The following is an 18,680-nucleotide window of genomic DNA, read 5'->3' as shown; positions in this document are numbered from 1 at the left end:
GGCTGGAAGCCCTGGCGCACCCATTCTCTCTCTCTCCCTCTATCTGTCTTTCTCTCTGTGTCTGTCGCTCTCAAATAAATTAAAAAAAAAAAATAAGTAAGGAGCTGGGTGTGGTGGCACACGCCTTTACTCCCAGCATTTGGAAGGCAGAGGTAGGAGGATCGCCATGAGTTTGAGGCCACCCTGAGACTACAGAGTGAATTCCAGGTCAGTTTGAGCTAGAGTGAGACCCTACCTCAAAAAAACAACAAGGGATGGAGAGATTGCTTAGTAGTTAAGGCTTAGCAGTTAAGGCCTGCAAAGCCAAAGGATACCAGTTCGACTCTCTAGGACCCATGTAAGCCAGATGCACAAGGGGACACATGCATCTGGAGTTTGTCTGCAGTGGCTGGAAGCCCACTGTGCCTATTCTCTCTCTTTTTCTCTCTTTCTCTCGGCCTCCTTCTCTCTCTCTCAAATAAATAAATAGAGTATATTTAAAAGCAACAACAACCACAAAATAATAAATAATAAATAAATAAATAAGGTAGGCTGGAGAGATGGCTTTGCCTGTGAAGCCTAAGGACCCAGGTTCAATCCCCTAATATCCACGTAAGCCAGATCACAAGGTGGTGCATGTGTCTGGAGTTGGTTTGCAGTGGGTAGAGGCCCTGGTGGGTATGCGCGCTCTCTCTCTCTCTTAAACAAATAAATAAATAAATAAAAATAAGAGAGCCAGAATGAATGATGCCAAAAAAAATTAAAAATAAATAAAGAGAAAGCTCCCTTCATGCGCCCTTTCACTCTTCTTTCCCACCGATTTTGCCCTCGACTTGGCAGAAAAGGAAAGCTTCTGCTAAGATAGTGAGAAAAACAAAAGTTGGTTCCTGGCTTTTGGTCTTGTGGTTTACAGAGGAAAGGGGATCTTCAGGGGGTGATTTTTGACTCTGACATTTTAGCTTCAAATATTATCTTCAGAACCCATTGGGCACTTGAACCACTTGAACTGTGGCCAACAGTCAGACACTGGGCAGACAGTCTACCACACATTGGCAGTGAATTTGGCTTATCATTTGGAAAAAAAAGTCAAAAGAGCAGAAGAAAGGTGTTGTGGGCACCTTGCCCAGGAAATTCCCTCCCTTCTCTGAGGCTTTACCAGGTTAGGTACCCAACAGTGCTCTTGAATCTTCCAGAACCTTCTGAACTGCAAACACAAAGATGCAAATCTAAGGTTCTACATAAAACCAACAGACCCTTCATTGAAGTCATCAACTGAAAACAAGTCATTGCCTGGTACTGAAAACCTGATACTCAAAATCCTATGTTTGGGGAGGTCATAAGCCCTATGGGGAAACTACTACTGCTGGCTGGCTAACTGAATATATTATACCCACCAAACTGCCCACCAACTACTTACGTTTACACCCCTATATTAATGCTACTTTTACTTTTGTTCAGGTGGCAGGTGACCACCGGGAGACCCAAAATTAACCAAGAAGGAGTGACAGTGGAGTATTGAGCACTAAGTGAGACATCTGTATCATGCCCGCCAAGACTCAGGGACCATGGCGGAAGACGTGGAGGAAAGAAGGTGGGAGCGAGGAAAAGGAAGAGTGTTTACAAGACTGTCCTCCAGACACAAAGTGCCCTTGACACTCGTGAACTCATAGTGGCCGTCACTACCTACACGTGACCTACAACAATAGTAAGAAAAATGATGATATCAAAAGAGAAAAGAGACTAGTTGGAAATAAGGAGGGATTCAGTGCAGGGGGAATTGATCTGTTCATGGGCCCGTGAGGGGCTACGAACGAGCCTCACGTAGAATATGCCCTTGCATGACCCTGTTTCTGGCCATATGAAGTTTAAATGCAGCTGAAAAGCTAAAGCAGCCGTGGGAAACCTAGAAGGACGCAGAGGAAAACGCACGCCACACATCACCTCCCCACGTAAAGAATCATAGCGGTGGTTGGCGCATTTCCTTCCACACTCCCTCATGTGGTGATCTTCAGCTGAAATCCCACATTATATAATGCTAGACTGCTCTCTATTCCCACTAAGCCACACCCTTCCCCGTGTAATTAAATACCCTTTCAGGCATTTCAACAATACAAAGTATTATTCACATTCTCATCCCAGTGACATTGAGGCTGTTTCTAAATTGTTTTCTTATTAAATATCACTGCCGAAAAGAAAAAAACCCTCCAAAAACTTTAACCTGTGCAAACAATAAAAAATTCAGACAAAGTTCCCTGAAGTGCAGCTGTTAACGGAAAGACCTCAGCTGTACTCGTTACCGGGATGACGGTGCCACCCCGGTCACCCCTGCAAGCAGCAGCGCTTGAAGATCTCATGGGCTGTTTCTGTCATTCCTGGGTGTGCCTCGTGAACAAATAAATGCACTCACTTATGAGGGGGTTGACATTTCCCTTAGTTTGTATTTGTGTGGCTACAAGTTGAACATTTTTCAGAGTTCTAGGAGTATTTTGTTCCTCATCTCTGAAATGCCCTTGGCCCAAATAAGGCTTCTTTAAGTAATGACCACATGATTAGCTAATTTCTTACAGATGGGTAATTTTCCCATGATCCACTTAACGTTTGTCAATGACTAATGAGTCCTTGCCAGGAGCAGCAGGTACGATACACCAGAGAGATGCATCCACCTGGCTTCGATTTTCAGTTCCTTCCTGAGCATCCTCGAGATCCTGCAGAGTCTTTTTGAAAAAGAGCTATCGTTTTACTAATGGCGCTACACGGCACGGTCCCGAAAGCTCGTTACCTCGGGCCATTTTCTCTGTCCGTATTGAGACATCACTCAAAGCACAGGATATAGGCAAGTCTCCTTCGCTTCCCTGGCCTTCTCTTCTTTCTGGTGGCCCTGGGGTCCTTACAAATTACACGGCACTTTTATCAAATGCATAGATGGATGGCATAAAAATTCTACTGCGAATGGGACTGCTACTAATGATGTCGAACAACATATAAAAAGAGGGTGGCTGGGCATATGTGAATTTTAGATAAAACTTTTTTCATATACATATATCCTTAATGTTGCATAGAAGATGTTACCCTAAAGGTATTTATTTTATTTTTGAAATTCAAATTTAGGCATGCTGTTTTTAAAAAAATATTTTAAAAAATTTATTTATTTTGCCAGAAGAGCTAGACTGAGAGTGACAGACAGACAGACAGACAGACAGACACACACACACACACACACACACACACACACACACAGAATGGGTGAGTCAGGGCTTCCAGCAACTGTAAATGAACTCCAGATGCATGCATCACTTTGTGCATCTGGCTTTACGTGGATACTGGGGGATCAAACCTGGATCATTAGGCTTTGCAGGCAAGCGCCTTAACTACTGAGCCATCTCTCCAACCCTTAGGCATGCTACTTTTTTTTTTTTTTTTTGCAATTTTCAAACCCCTCTTATTTATTTATTTATTTATATTTTTATTAGCAACTTCCATGATTGTAAACAATATCCCATGGTAATGCCCTCTCTCCCCCCACTTTCCCCTTTGAAACTCCATTCTCCATCATATCCCCTCCCCGTCTCAATCAGTCTCTCTTTTATTTTGATGTCATATTTTCCTCCTATTATGATGGTCTTGTATAGGTAGTATCAGGCACTGTGAGGTCATGGATATTCATGCCATTTAGTGTCTGGGGGAGCACATTGTAAGGAGTCCTACCCTTCCTTTGGCTCTTACATTCTTTCCACCACCTCTTCTGCAATGGACCCTGAGCCTTGAAAGGTGTGATAGAGATATTTCAGTGCTGAGCACTCCTGTCACTTCTTCCCAGCACCATAATGCCTTCTGAGTCATCCCAAGGTCACTGCCATCTGAAAAGAGAAGGTTCTCTACCAAAAGTAAGGGTAGTATTAATATACGGATAGGAACATTAAGAGAAGTGCTTGCTGGGCAGTTTGATGAGCATAGTATATACATTTAGCCAGACAGCAGCAGGTGTTATGCCTCTAGGACTCATGACTACCCCTGTTGTAAGTTTTCTGTATCAGGAATGTATTCCCTCCCATGGAGCAGGCCTCCAGTCTAATTAGAGGGCAATTAGTTTTACCATGACAGATGTGCCACTATTGCACCGATTGGCTCATTTGGCCTGGCTGGCAAAATCTAAGGCTTGCAGTGTCCACTGTTGAGTATCTTCACTGGTGATTTCTCTCTCCCATTGAACTGCATGCAGCATGGCTTCTTCCAGCTTTCTGTCATCTGGTCTACATGGAGGAGGTTATCAGCTCAGTTCTAGCAGGATTACTCAATGGTCTTACAGCCCAAGTATGTGGAGTCTTCTGCAATAGGGTCTTACCATCTATTCCTGGTGGGAAACCAAGGGCCTCAGCAATAAGCCCCTCTTTTTAAAAATTAATTTCTTGGCTGTTGTACTGGTTCTTTCTGGTAACCTAATTGGCCTATAGTTGAGTTTATATCCCTCAAATCTTTTTCCCCCTTATCACTACTTAGTGTAGTCTGTACAGGGAGAATATTTTTTATCATGGCTTTGGGATGGAAGCATTTGAGAAAGCCCTAAAACTCCCTAAAACACAAAGCCTGAAGGCATTGACAGTGCCAGGAAGCTCCTGCCTACCCCAGCCCACAGCCATGCCTGGAGCTTGCTGTCCAGGGCCCATCCCAAGGCTGGGCAGGTCCCTCCACTACATGAGAGAGAGAGAGAAAAGAGCCCTCAGGGTGGGTCGTGAGCATCCAGGCCTTCCTTGATCAGGGCTCTGGGCGCTTTAAGGGAAGACCTTGGTCCCCTGTGTGGTGTTTTCCCTCACACCAGAAGTCATCGGCTTGCGGGGGAGGGGGAGAGGTCTCCAGGAGCAAGGTCACAAGCCGATCCTGAGGAGGTCTCTTTGAGTAGGCATGCTATTTTTATTTGATTGCCCTAATTGTGCTCTATCAAGGGCCAGGTTAGATAGGGAATGAGGAGCTGGGCAAAGTGACTCTGTTCTACATGGAAAGCAGTCATTCACTTGACTGTCTGAACTCCACTAAGGATGGACTTGACCTGCAGAGCCCCAGGCAGGAAGAGACTCCATGGGGGACCAGGGAAGCTTTATAGGAAGATAACAAGTGTTTATGATGCTTAGCAGGCAGAGAGGCATCTGGGCCCTGTCCCTGGAGCTTAAGAAACACAATCACAAGGTTATTTCTAACCTTCATAAGCACAAAGGGTATTTCCACTTATCACTCTTAATGAGCTCAAGCCATGTGATTAGCAGAGGGTCAAAAGCTGCCCACTTAAGGGGCTGAATTGATTTCCTGAACTTCTCAATCAGTCCACGTTTGCCTAGGAACCAGATGTCATCCAAGCCTTACTTTCTGAATAAGCAATTGCTTAGCAACAACACAGATGCAAATGCATCTGTAGAATTGGATGGGGGGGGGGGATTAAATGTATGGCAGAAGAAGGGGTTCATATTTAGCTAAAGATTTCTCATTCATTAAGTATCCTGCCAACTAAAATGTTCCTCATTCCAAGATCTAGGTAAAACAATGTCTACTCTTGGGCAATCAAGCCAAAACATTAAAGCTCTACCTACCAAGTCAGCTCTGTACATTAGAGGCGTGGACTCGAGCCTGGTGAGTTGATTGTGTTGGTGGAGCTGTCTGTCTGCTTCTTCCTCACCTGTCCTGGGTGAATGTGTTCAGTCCAAGAGCCCCATGGAAGCAAGAACACCAGAGCTTCTGGTAGATCCACCAGCAAGACATCTGCTTCAAAAACAAGTCCCTGCATGCTCTCAGGAGAAAGGGCATATCAGAGAAAGGGCACCCGTGCATGTAAGAGCTTTGCAAAGGCCTCTCAACCTTCCCCCGCCCAAGAAAAGATGGGGCCCTCTGCTTAACTTGCATGGCTGGAAGAGATGATAGCTTATTGGTCATTTGGCTCACTCTCCAGAGAAGTGATCCTTCTGTAACTGGGAAGGAAAGAAACAACTGCCTAGACCCGGCATCTCTCCACTGCAGAATAAAGCCTGCTCATTGTAACTGCGCCCTGGGATAATGAGATGCTGATTCCCGGGGTCCCACCCTGGAGCTACGTAGAATCTTTCTGAAAGGCAGGCTCAGCCACCCCCCCGCCCCCGCATACACATCCCCTGATAACTGGGACACAGACTTGATTTTGAAAATTAACGTACAACTGCCCAGGGGTGAGTCAGTCCAGGCCCTTCCCCTGCCCTAAACACAACACGCTCCAGTCCAGGTGTGGAGCAACGTCCTCTGGGCACAGCAGCCGCCACCATGTTGACGGGAGCAGCTGAGACTACCCAGGAGACCCTCAGGAAATGGTACCTGCTGATGTCCCTCATAGAAAGAGGCGGGTGGACCCTCATCCGAATTCCAGCCGCTCTCTCTTGCGCCTACCTTCCCTGATGCACTGCATTCTGCCCCAGATGCGCGTGGTGTCAGGTGGTGCTAGACTGTATGCGGGTGGAAAGGTAACAGAGGGGGGACTCCAGCTATGCAGCTGCAGGGGTGTAGTCCTCCGTGCTGGGTGAGACCTTCAGTGATGCAGCTGCTCCTCCGGGGTCACCCACACTCAGGTAGGTAACCCCTCACCACGCTCATGGAGGTAAGCCCAGAAAACTCAGCGATTCACCAAGCTGGACCCGGATGTGTCTTTGCTCTTTGATGATGCTATGTCTGGGTGTGGCGAGTAGACATGCATTCACCCCTCTTCAAGAGAAGTTTATGCACCATGTGAACTAAAGTCCCCCCAAGAAAAAGCAGCTGCACTACAGCTGACTAACTGATGGACCTCTGTGACTGCGGGAGGTGGCATGGTGCAGATGCATGGCCAAGTTATTTTGGGTTACTTATAGCTCCCTTAATAGCCACTTATTGCCTACCTCTGGGCCTGACCTGACAGCCTTGTGACTGGCTGAAACAAACCACCAACTTCCAGCAAGCCAAAGGCTGAGAATGTCATCAGACAGCGTCGGAAGTCTATGGCAGAGAGTTCCCCATTTTGCTGCAACCCACCTACCTGATGTTTCCACCAGTGTATTTGAGAAGTGATTTTATGACCTTCTTTTGTTCTGCAACTATAGGAACTGCCTAACGTTATTATCATATTGAAACATGGAATTTGTGGTCATTGAAATCTGTGTTCCGAGAGCACAATTGTTCATATTTGGTTCCAGAATAAACTCTCTTACTCCCTTTGAAGCAAGAGCTGTGGGCTTTTTTATCTTTTACGCATTGATAAATACCATTACTATTGTCCAATTAGTTACTGGACAGGGATATACCTAACTCTTCCTTTTGTCTGGCCACCCAAGGAGACGTGGGAGTTCTTCCCCTAATACAAAAGGTGGGGAGAGAAAAGGGAATTTAAGAGTAAAAGGGAGAAAGTAAGCAGCAGCCTTGACAGAAGCCCTCATTTTCTCCCACCAAATAAAAGTCTCTGTTTAAAAAGAATCTGCACTGTCGCAGCCCATGGGAAGCAGAGAAAGAAATGAGATCAAGGTCGAGGAACAGAAAGGGAAAGAAATTTCCCCAAACCCATGCATCCTTTCATCTCCCCAGGCTCTACCTATTGATCTGCCTCTCAACTTTTACCTCTCATTTCCTCTCCTGTCCTGTACGTTTGTCTCCAGGAATGAAAATACGACAGTGTCAATGCGAACTGTCAGCCGCTTCCATCTAGACTTTACCTGTTGCCAGCATTTGCAGACAGTGCCACATCCTGTGACTACAATGAAAACAAAATCCACATCGTCCTTCCTTCCCTTCAAAGCCACATGAACAAGAGGAAAGAAACCACAGCACTGAAAGGTCAAAGGGCCGCTCAAATTCCATAGACATTTGGGACTTCTTGCATTTAGTTGCAAACAACGGGTGCCACACACAGAGAAATCCTGGAGAAGACAGCAGAAAGCAAAAGGGAAAAGGCAAGTTCATGCCAGAAGTTGGAGGTTCTCATTCTTGTCTTTGTTACAGGAAGGCCAAGAGAAGGCATGGCTCATGTCTTTAATCCCAACACTCAGGATGCTGAGGTAAGAGGATTGCCCTGAGTTCGAGGCCATCCAGGGTGATTGGACTACTGAGTGAGTTTCAGGTCAGCCTGGACCAGAGTGAGACCATGCCTTTAATGCCAGCACTTGGGAGGCAGAGGTAGGAGGATCACCGTGTGCTCGAGAGAGTACATAGTTAATTCTAGGTCAGCCTGGGCTAGAGTGAGAACCTACCTCAAAAATAATAAAATAAAATCATTAAAAAAAAAAACCCCAAACAGAAGAACACAGCTAGCTGAGTGAAGCCAGGGCCTGGTATACAGACTGAGGCAGGCCAATGCCCTGGGCAGGTGGGCAGACAGTGGTCTATGCACATGGACAATGTGGCGCTTTCTGGCATGAAAGTTCCTGCTCTAGCCGGTCCCAGCCTCTGACCCAGCTGCCTAACAGTGCTTTCATTACCATCCCCAGTTCAAGTGTGAAGGGATTCTAGATCATTAAATGTTCCTTTGTGTCAGTGGATTGGATTTCACTTAGCATGCAGAGGTCGAGGAGCAAAAGGCAGCCTGTCCAGTCGCCGGACAGGGAACTAAGAATAGGCACTCATGTTGTCTTCCTCTTAGAAATGAAGACTCGCGACCATTGTCCGAGTTATTTCAAAGGCAGGCACAACCGGCTAGCTACCTCTCGTCATCTCCTGAGCCGCTCTGCCCAGAACAGTGACAGCTGGCTGGACAGGAATTACAAATTACCACTTAAAACTTGACCAAACGTTGGTGGAACTTGAAGGGACAATACATCTTCCTTGGGTACACCTGTGGCCTAAATGTTCTCTTGATTAAGTTGTTTCTGAGTCTTGCCTTCTTCAGATACCTTAGAATGTCATGTGGGCGGGGGAGAGGAGGGCGAGAGAGATGATAAGGGAAGCCTTCTTTATGCAGCCTGGCTTTTCAAGCACATCCCCTAGGAACTGTTGTGAAGTCGGCCACCTTCCAGGTCCACAGACCCACTGAGAGAAGGCCTGGGGTCTCCTTTGTTCATGGCTCTGTCCACACGGCCTTTCCTGGTGCCTCTGCACAGCAGGGACTTACATGTTTGTAGCATGGAGCACAAAAGCCTGGAAAAGGGTCTGCATATATCCACAGTGTTGATCCTGCCTTCAGAAACTTTACAAATTTCTCCCTTTGTAAGATTTTTATTTGTTTGCTTTGGGAGGGGCATGTAGAGAAAGAGAACAGGCACACTGGGGCCTCCAGCCACTGTGAATGAACTCCAGACGCATGCGCCCCCGTGTGCATCTGGCCTATGTGGGTCCTTTGGCTTCTCAGGCAAGTGTCTTAACTGCTAAGCTCTCTCTCCAGCTCAATTTCTTCCTTTTAAAAATGCACGTGTTGTCACTAGTCATCAGGGAAATGCAGATTAAAACTACATTGAGATTCCATCTCACTCCTGTCAGATTGGCCACCATCATGAAAACAAATGATCATAAATGTTGGCGGGGATGTGGAAAAAAAGGAACCCTTCTGCACTGCTGGTGGGAATGCAATCTGGTCCAGCCATTGTGGAAAACAGTGTGGAGGTTCCTAAAGCAGCTAGAGATTGATCTACCATATGACCCAGCTATAGTGCTCCTAGGCATATATCCAAAGGACTCATCTCATTTCCTTAGAAGTACATGCTCAACCATGTTTATTGCTGCTCAATTTATAATAGCTGGGAAATGGAACCAGCCTAGATGTCCCTCAACAGATGAGTGGATAATGAAGATGTGGTACATTTATACAATGGAGTTCTACTCAGCGGTAAAGAAAAATGAAGTTATGAAATTTGCAGAAAAATGGATGGACCTGGAAAGGATTATACTAAGTGAGGTAACCCAGGCCCAGAAAGCCAAGCGCCACATGTTCTCTCTCATATGTGGATCCTAGCTACAGATGACTGGGCTTCTGTGTGAGAATGAAAATACTTAGTAGCAGAGGCCAGTAAGCTGAAAAGGAGACATAAAGGGTGGAGAAAGGAAGGGAGGAGGCTACTTAATAGGTTGATATTGTATATATGTAATTACAATGATTGTAATGGGGAGGTAATATGATGGAGAATGGAATTTCAAACGGGAAAGTGTGGGGGTGGGGAGGGAGGGAATTACCATGGGATATATTTTATAATCATGGAAAATGTTAATAAAAATTTAAAAAAAATAAATTAAAAAATAAATAAATAAAATAAAAATGCACGGGTTGTGTGTGCACACGTGTGTCTGTGTGTGGGTACGTGTGTGTGTCTGCACGTGGAAAGCACAGGTCGACATCGGGGATCTTCCTCACCACCACACCTGGCATTCTACATGCGCACCTGAGACCTGAACTCACGTCCTCAGGCTTATGCAGTGGGCATGTCATCCGCTGAGCCACCTCCCAGCCCCCTGACAACGTGAAGAAAAATTTATTTATTTGTGTGTAGGGGTGAGCACACCAGGAACTTTTTTACTGTTGCAAAAGTAATGCCAGATGCATGCTCAATTTTTGTGTTGAGCTTTGCATGGTGCTGGGGAATTGAACCCGGTCTGGCAGGATTTGCAAGCATGAGCCTCTAAGCTATCTTCCCAGGTCCTATAAAATTCTTTAAGGTGAAGATCCTCATTCCACAATGCCCTGTCTCATTAGACCAACTTTTTGTTTTTATTTTATTTATTTTTTTATTTGAGAGAATGAGAAAGGGAATGAGGCAGACAAACAGAGAGAGAGAGAGAGAGAGAAGGAGAATGGGTGCACCAGGGCCTCCAGCCACTGCAAAGGAACTCGACACATGTGCCACCTTGTGCATCTGGCTTACGTGGGTCCTGGGGAATCAAACCGAGGTCCTTTGACTTTGCAAGCAAACGCCTTAACTGCTAAGCCATCCCTCCAGACCCTAGACCAACTTTTATTTATATAAAAATCTATTTCATGGACACATTCAGAGGTCAGCAAACTGTGTCTTTAAAAGTCTAGAGAGTAAAATGCCAGACCTTGCTGGTCATTCTGTCTTTGTTATAACTTCTCAGTTGCTTGCTATAGCCTAAAAAGAAAGTCACAGACATCATGTGAGTTGCCATGTCTGTGGTTCAATAAATCTTTGTCCACCAACACAGCTGGCAGCTCAGATTGGGCCTAGTGGTTCTACTTGCTGACCCCAGATCTAGACCTTCAGTAGCAGGATTTTAAAGATCACTTTAGAATTCCTATCCTTTTGTGAGATTACTCCAAAACCTTTGTGCTCCCCAAGTAATGTAATTACCTTGGTACACCCTCAAACTCAGCATGGTATAAGGGCCCCTTGGAGGGAGCCCTTTCCGGCGGACCTCACAGAGATGTGTGTCTGTGCTCTTCAGGGAGAGAGGCAGCCCCCCCTTAGAATCTGCCTGGCCCGCAAGCGTCTCATGGACACTGGTGGGTTGGGTGGACCCATAGCTAATCAGCAAGGGCTTAGAAGGGATAATTAGCACGTCATGGGATGTGAATAATTTACACATTATGTAGATGAGGCTACATGTTTGTATCTAAAAGTTTGTTTTCTTAATTAGCTAAATATTCCCCTGAAATATTTTCATGCTATGAATGTAATCAGGAAATATATCTCAAACCAAACTGTGCACAGGTGAGGCGGCTGAGGAAAGGAAAACACGCAGCAGGAACGGCCCATCCCACAGAGGACAGGAGGTCAGTGGTCATGGCCAACCCGTGCCTTGGCTGGAGGTGTGGGCGGGGAGTCAGCACAGCAACAAAAGCTTCCCGGTGTTCCTTTTGTCTCTCATGGAAGTGTGGGTGAAAACAAGAAGGAGTGGTTCTGGGGTCTCCGACCCTGGGTCCGCCTTCACTTGCTGGGACTGAGAAAGGCCCCAGGATGGAAGGTCTTGGCTCCCCTTGCAGGCTGTTCCCACTATGTAGGTTTGCAACCCCTCCCCTATCGGAAGAATTTAAATCCTCTGGATACACTTGTTTTCCTTGCCTCAAATAGCGAGAAAGAGAGAGAGGAAGAAAGAGAGAGAGAGAGAAAGAAAAAGGAGGAGGAGGAGGAGGAAGGGAGGGAGAGAGGGAGAAAGCAAGAGAGCGCACACATGTGCCCACATGCAAAGGACACAGGTGGGCTGTTCCCCAGGTACTCTCCTAAGGCCTGTCATCAGAGCCATGGGCAGCCAGCCAGGCAGGCAGGCGCACAGGCAAGGCCGGCTTACATGCGGGCCAGGGGCAGCACAGGTATCCCAGCAGGCACCACTGGGGGTGGGGGGCAACCCGAGCCCAGCTGGCTCTCCTGCACTGTCCTCTTCTGGTGCATTTTGGCTTCTCCGTTTCTTTTCCTGTTTTCTCCCTCAGAAGTGTAAAATGAAACATCAAAGAGTGGTTCAGGGGTGTAAGAACCTGGCTCAGCCTTCACTTATTTGTTTTTAAAGGCTTACTTTATTTTTAATTGGCAAAGAAAAACTGTCACTTTAAAGCATCATGACCCTGCACTGACGTATGAGTCCTACCATTTACTGGTCCCGCCCCTTTGGGGATGTCCACTGGGACTCCTGTGCTTCAGTTTCGGAATTTGCTAAATGACGAAAAAGGTACCACACAGCCAGGCTGCCGGGGAGAGCAGAGGAGCGGAGGTGTAAGACCTTCCTGCCTGACAGGTGCCGCACTGTGCCGGCAACTTCCGCGGTGAACCTGGGCTGCGCTGGGAAAAAGACGCATCTATTCATCACTTAAATCTGCATGTGTTGGAGGAGAAACAATTTGATCAGGATCTGAGTTAACACAGAATTTTCAAGCCTGGAATCCATGGTAGCAGAGTCAGAGCCGAAGCTCACCTGTCATGTGAGCACTTCTTTAAATTCTGCAATCATGTTGACATTTTCAGCTTTCAGAAAGGATTACTCTGGCTAAAGATAATAGAGACTTTCTATCAATAAAGGAAAGGGCTGACGCCCTTTAAGATGCTCGGCATCGCTCTGGAATACAGAGCAACTTTGTCTGTCTGGTTTTCTTTTCTTTTACTTTTTGAAACAGTAGATTCGCTCTCTGAGTGCTGTCTACACAGTTTACTTAGGGTAACACTGAGGCACCTTTGTGCTTCCTAGGAAAATGTTCTACCTGGCCAGATAAGAATAAAACAGCATTTCTAAAGTGTGCTGGCTGGTCACTGATTGCCCCACTATGGTTGGCCAGTAAGATAGATAGATAGATAGATAGATAGATAGATAGATAGATAGATAGATAGATAGATAGATAGATAGACAGACAAGTAGATAGATAAGATAATTGATAGGTAGATAGATGATAAGTAGGTAGACAGACAGATGACAGATAGATAGAAAAATAGGTAGATAAAAAGACACATAGAGGGCTGGAGAGATGGCTTAGCGGTTAAGCACTTGCCTGTGAAGCCTAAGGACCCCGGTTCGAGGCTCGGTTCCCCAGGACCCACGTTAGCCAGATGCACAAGGGGGCGCACGCGTCTGGAGTTCGTTTGCAGAGGCTGGAAGCCCTGGCGCGCCCATTCTCTCTCTCTCCCTCTCTCTGTCCTTCTCTCTGTGTCTGTCGCTCTCAAATGAATAAATAAAAATTTTTAAAAAAAAAGACACATAGATACAAAGATAATTGATAGGTGGATAGATGATAGGTAGGTAGGTAGATGATAGATAATTGATAGAGAGATAGATACATATATAGATACATAGCTAGATGGATGACACATAGGTAATAGACAGGTGAAGACTGATTGTTAGGTAGATGATAGGGAGATTAGACAGGTGAGTAAAAAGATGACAGACTGGCAGAGATAGATGACTGATATAGAGACTGAAGGTAGAAAAATTGATAGATGATAGATTGATGGACAATAAATACAGTGACAGATAATAGATAGATGAGGGGTAGATGAAAGGCTAGCAGATGATAGATTGATGAATACAAGATTGAATTATATAAATAAATTACATAGATTGGTGGATGATTGATTTATGGGTAGATAGATGAAAGGTTGAGAGACATAGGTGATAGTTGGTAGATAAATGACAAGTGAGAGACAGATGTACAGAAATATACATAAAATAACATATAAATATATGTATCATCTAAACACAACATATGTGAAATACATTTAATGCTATTTCATTAAGCCTTTGTGTTGTGGTTTTCCAGTTCAAGTTCCGAAACTAATGTATACGTAATTCTTGCAAAAAGCTCAGCCTGAGCTGGCGCTCTACTGATGTGATGGAATACCACTGGGCAGCCAGTCTGCAGACCAGCAAGCACCGTGCTCTGAATGGCTTTGTCCATGAACACAGGCAAGGGAAACAGCCAGAAGCGACCTGGTTTCTGGAAGGGAATACATTCGCCAGCCTATCAGAATGCAGCTCTCAGCCAGGGACACATGCCCTCATGTACTATCTGCCCTGGATTTGAGGGCCTCTGCATGTTCAGAGGATTCTGTCTATCTGCCTCTCCAGGCTCAGTGCTGAGATGCCCAGCTGACCTATAGAGGGCGCCACCCACCCCACCCCAAGCAGGGAGGCAGGGGTCTGGGGCTCCTCTGAGACACAACCATTGGTTCACAAGGGGATTTGCAGGGAAGGTATCTGTACTGACCTGACATTTCTTGGAGCTAACAGAGCAAAGAAAAAGTTACTTCTGAGAAAGTAGGAATAAAGGAAATTAGAAATCCAGTGGAGTGGGGCTTAAGGAAATCAGTATGGGGACAAAGGTGGCTGCCCTGGTGTTCCTGGGTGGACACTGCCTGGTGAGATTTTAGATTTAATGAGGCAGAGTGGGAGCAACATTCCTCCTCAGGTAAGGACCACTGGGAATGCACAGGGATGGGAAACAAATGTGTCCCAGCAAAGGTTTAAAGAGGGAGCAGCAAGGCTGGTGAGAGCTTCATCTTCTCTCAGCTTCAGCAAAAGATGAAGAAATATCTGGCTGACAAGAAAGGCCCCAGCAGAGCAGGCTCTCGTGAAGACGTGGGGTGTTGGAGTTACCATCTCATTGCTGGGGCAAGAACACCCTGTCAGCCTCAGCTAAAGGGAGGAAAGGGCTTGTTTTGGTTTGGGCTCCAGGGGAGGCTCCATCAAGTCAGGGAAGAGATGGCAGAGCAGAGGCTGGACGTCACTTCCTGCCACAGCAGCTGGCAGAGAGCACCAAGAGAGTGAGCTGAGCTCTGGAAAGGGAGAAGCCGGCTATAACACCACAAAGCCTGCCCCCCAATACCCCTCCTCCAGCAAGACCCCTCTCTCAAATTGCCACCGGCTAGGGACCAAGTATTCAAATCACTGCAAGATGAGTGTCAACCATGTTCTCGTGAAACCAAGGACCACCAGACCCCAAGACAGCGCTGGTCATCCCACCTGCAGTGAGTCTTCTAAGAAAGAGGGGAGGTGGGCCACGTGTGTACAATAGGGACACTCATAAGTCATGGAATGCTAGGGGACTCAACAGGGCTCAGGCAAGCTTCAGTCTTTCAATGGGTCTCTGAAATTGGAGTCTACACACACACACACACACACACACACACACACACACACACACACACAGGGAGCTTACACCTAGGGTGGATTCTTGAAATCCATGGGGTAGTAGACAGCTTCAGGTCGCTGAGACGAACTTCCAAACTAGGCACAGTTATGGAGGAAGGGATATTTATTGAAGCTTACAGATCCAGGGGGAAGGTCCATAATGGCAGAAGAAGCTGGCCTGCCTTCACAGGTCCAAGGAGAAAGAGAGAGAGTGAAGCCACAAGCCCCAAGCCCCTAAAACCACACCCCAAGCAAGCACACTTCAGGAGCTCAGGCCCTCTGCATATCTTTAGACTGGAATTGCAAATCCTCCACCACCACACCTTAGGGCTAGACCCTAAGATCCACCCAGTGATACCTCCTTCAACCAGGTTGCTTCAGATCTAAACTACAACCTAACAACACACTGAATATATTGGGGATCATCTGTTCAAACTACCACACATGGTTACTGGATCTTCTGGTGATACACGCACACGAGGTATCACAACTCAGAGGAGAAAGACACGTTCAAGGAAAGAACAGAAACCCATGAAGAATGGGCTCCTGTGGCAGGGACATTGCTAAGTTGCCCAAGCTCCAGAAAAAAAAAAAAAATCACTCCCACCCATTCTCACGCAAGCAACTCAGAGTAAACTGGGTGGGCCACCAGAGTGAAATGTAAGCAGACACGAGAAAAAAGGAAGCAGACGATCCAGAAAGAAGGGGTTGAACTAGCAGGAGTGGGAAGGGGGGAAAAGAGAGGAACGAAGGTGACTATGATTAATATACATTAGATATCCTGTATGAAAGTGTCAAAAACAAAGTAAGGGCTGGGCACTGGCTCAGGGGATAAAGGCGCCTGCTTCCTTGCTTGATTTCCCAGGACCTGTGGACAGCCAGATGCACAGTGGCCCATGGTGTCCAGAGTTTACAGTGCAAGAGGCTATGGTGTGCCCATTTCCCCTCCTCTTTCAAGTAAATAAATAAAATATTTTTAAAAAAATGAAAAAAGGGCTCCTGTGGCCGTGTGAAGAAGTGCACACCTGTAAGTATGACTTGGGAAGCTGGGCAGGAGGATCGTGAGCTTAAGGCCAGCCAGGGCGGCACAGTGAGTTTCAGGCTAGCCTCGGCTCATAAGACTGTGTCCTAACGAGACGCAAGAATGATCAATCCCCCGCCCCCAGGTATCAAAGAGACCAGACCTCTTCTCTGCTATTCTCTGAGAATCTTCATGGGGGGTCCTGGGCTCATTGGTTCACCTTTGCTCATCAGTTTTTGTCAAGATTGTGTTCCTCCTTCTGTTCTCACCTCGGATGACAGACCGCATCATCTCCCCCACTTACAAACCGGGAACACTGATGTCTTCAAGTGTCAGTACAGATGGCCCGTGGAACCCACTCTCAGAAACCCTGTTCTGAAAAGACCCAGAGGAAATCCACGAAGAGACTCAAACAACGGGAACAGGCACAGAGGCTTCCTCTGCCCATGACCTCTCAGCACATAAGATTCCCAATCTGCTCACACCATGGGACAGACTTTCAGCCTGGTACTAGACACCTGGTCCAAAGCCTATGGCTGGGTGGGGGGTGATGAGCCCTGGGTGGGAGCTAGTACTCTTGTTTAGATAAATGGATAGATATATTATGCCCATCAAACTGCCATCTAAGTATTTATGTTTATGTCCATATTGATGCATCTCTCACTTTTGATTAGAGAAGCTTCTTTTTCAGATGGTGGTGAGAAAGACCAGGCAGATAGCTTTTTGGGGGGTTTAGGCAGTCAAGGTTTGTTCCAGCACCCCAGTTCCCCATAATAGCAGTGATCACTGGGGTGACTCAACATTCACCAAAGTGCTGAGAAGTGACAGAGGAGTGTTTAGCACTGAGAGACATCTCCATCACATCCTCCAAGGCTCAGGGGCCATTGTAAAAGAGGGGGCAGAAAGAATTTGTGAGCCAAGGATGGGAAGGAGTGCTTCAGAATTCTATCTTCCAGACAAAAAGTGGCCATTGCATTCAAGACCTCATTACAGCTGTTGTTACCTACACAGACCTTAATCACACTGGGCTCATCAACATGCCATCATGTGATAGAAGAGGACAAAAAAAGAAATCTCAGATCCAGTTGAAGGCCTGCAAGCAGGCCGTGACAGTAAGTTTGATGCAGCAGGGCTGCCTGGCACATGCTCCTGAAGGCATTAGAGCAAAGCTGTCACCTGAAGAGGCCAGCCTGACCTCCCACTGACATGCGTCCCACAGTATGCCACAGCCTCCACCACCACCACCACACATCTGCAGAGAAGCCCAGTTTACAGAAGGGTGTGGGCTCTGGGGTGCCAGAGACAGGTAGCAGGGGTGGGCTTCAGATCACGCTGAGCCTGCTGCTATGGTAACCCATGACCAACCTGGCATGGGGAAGGAGGTACTTTGCTTAACCGAAATCCAAACATGGTTGTAACTGGGACCCCCAAGGGAGTGGTGACCAATTACACAGCTCTTGTCCTCTTTCCCCTTTCTGTTCATGCCACCGAGTCACTTTAAAGACCCCTCTCCCCTTTCCAAACTAAAGGAACACCTTCAAAGATGAGATATTCAATGAACAGAGACTATGTCCCCCGGCCTACAGCACAATGAACAAAAGCAACCTAAGACTCCCCACCTCAGTCATCTGTTATATCAGCCTATTTGTCTCTGAGGGAATTCTTTTTTTTTTTTCTTCTTGCAGTATTAGAAATTAAAATGAGGGTCTTGCACAAGCTAAACATACATTCTACCACTGAGCCACGCCCACAGTCCTCCATGGAAATTCTCTCTGCTGAAGTTCTTAAGGATGCATTTGCCTCCCAGTCAGCTCCTCGCCACCTCCATGAAGCCACTGCCACCCACAACAAACAATCTATTGCCCTGATTTAACTGACAATCACCTAGAGAGTATTAAAATGGAAATTCCTGGCCCACATCCCAAGAGAGTTGGCTTCTGCAAGCCAGAAACAGAATATGAACATCTATGACCTTTGTATGATGGGTTTGCCATTTAAAACAATCTATAATATGCCTTACTGAATTACAGACTGGAGAGAGGAAAAGAAAACTGAAAGATAAGGCCATGTATCACAAAGTGAAAAGACATATTAAAAAGAACCCAGGGCTGGAGAGTTGCCTTAACAGTTAAGGCACTTGCCTGCAAAGCTA

At 46.4% G+C, this 18,680-nt stretch overlaps 1 protein-coding gene across 2 annotated transcripts in view; it reads right to left on the bottom strand.

Moving 5' to 3' along the window:
• Slc39a11 (solute carrier family 39 member 11) overlaps positions 1-18,680 on the bottom strand; it is a 408,615-nt gene that overhangs the window by 177,134 nt on the left and 212,801 nt on the right. The gene's annotated exons all lie outside the window — the stretch shown is intronic.

The sequence above is a fragment of the Jaculus jaculus genome, chromosome 9 (genome assembly GCF_020740685.1).
Source record: "Jaculus jaculus isolate mJacJac1 chromosome 9, mJacJac1.mat.Y.cur, whole genome shotgun sequence".
Taxonomy (NCBI): domain Eukaryota; kingdom Metazoa; phylum Chordata; class Mammalia; order Rodentia; family Dipodidae; genus Jaculus; species Jaculus jaculus.
The sequence above is the reverse complement of the archived record's forward strand: the minus strand, read 5'-3'. Positions and strand labels throughout refer to the sequence as shown.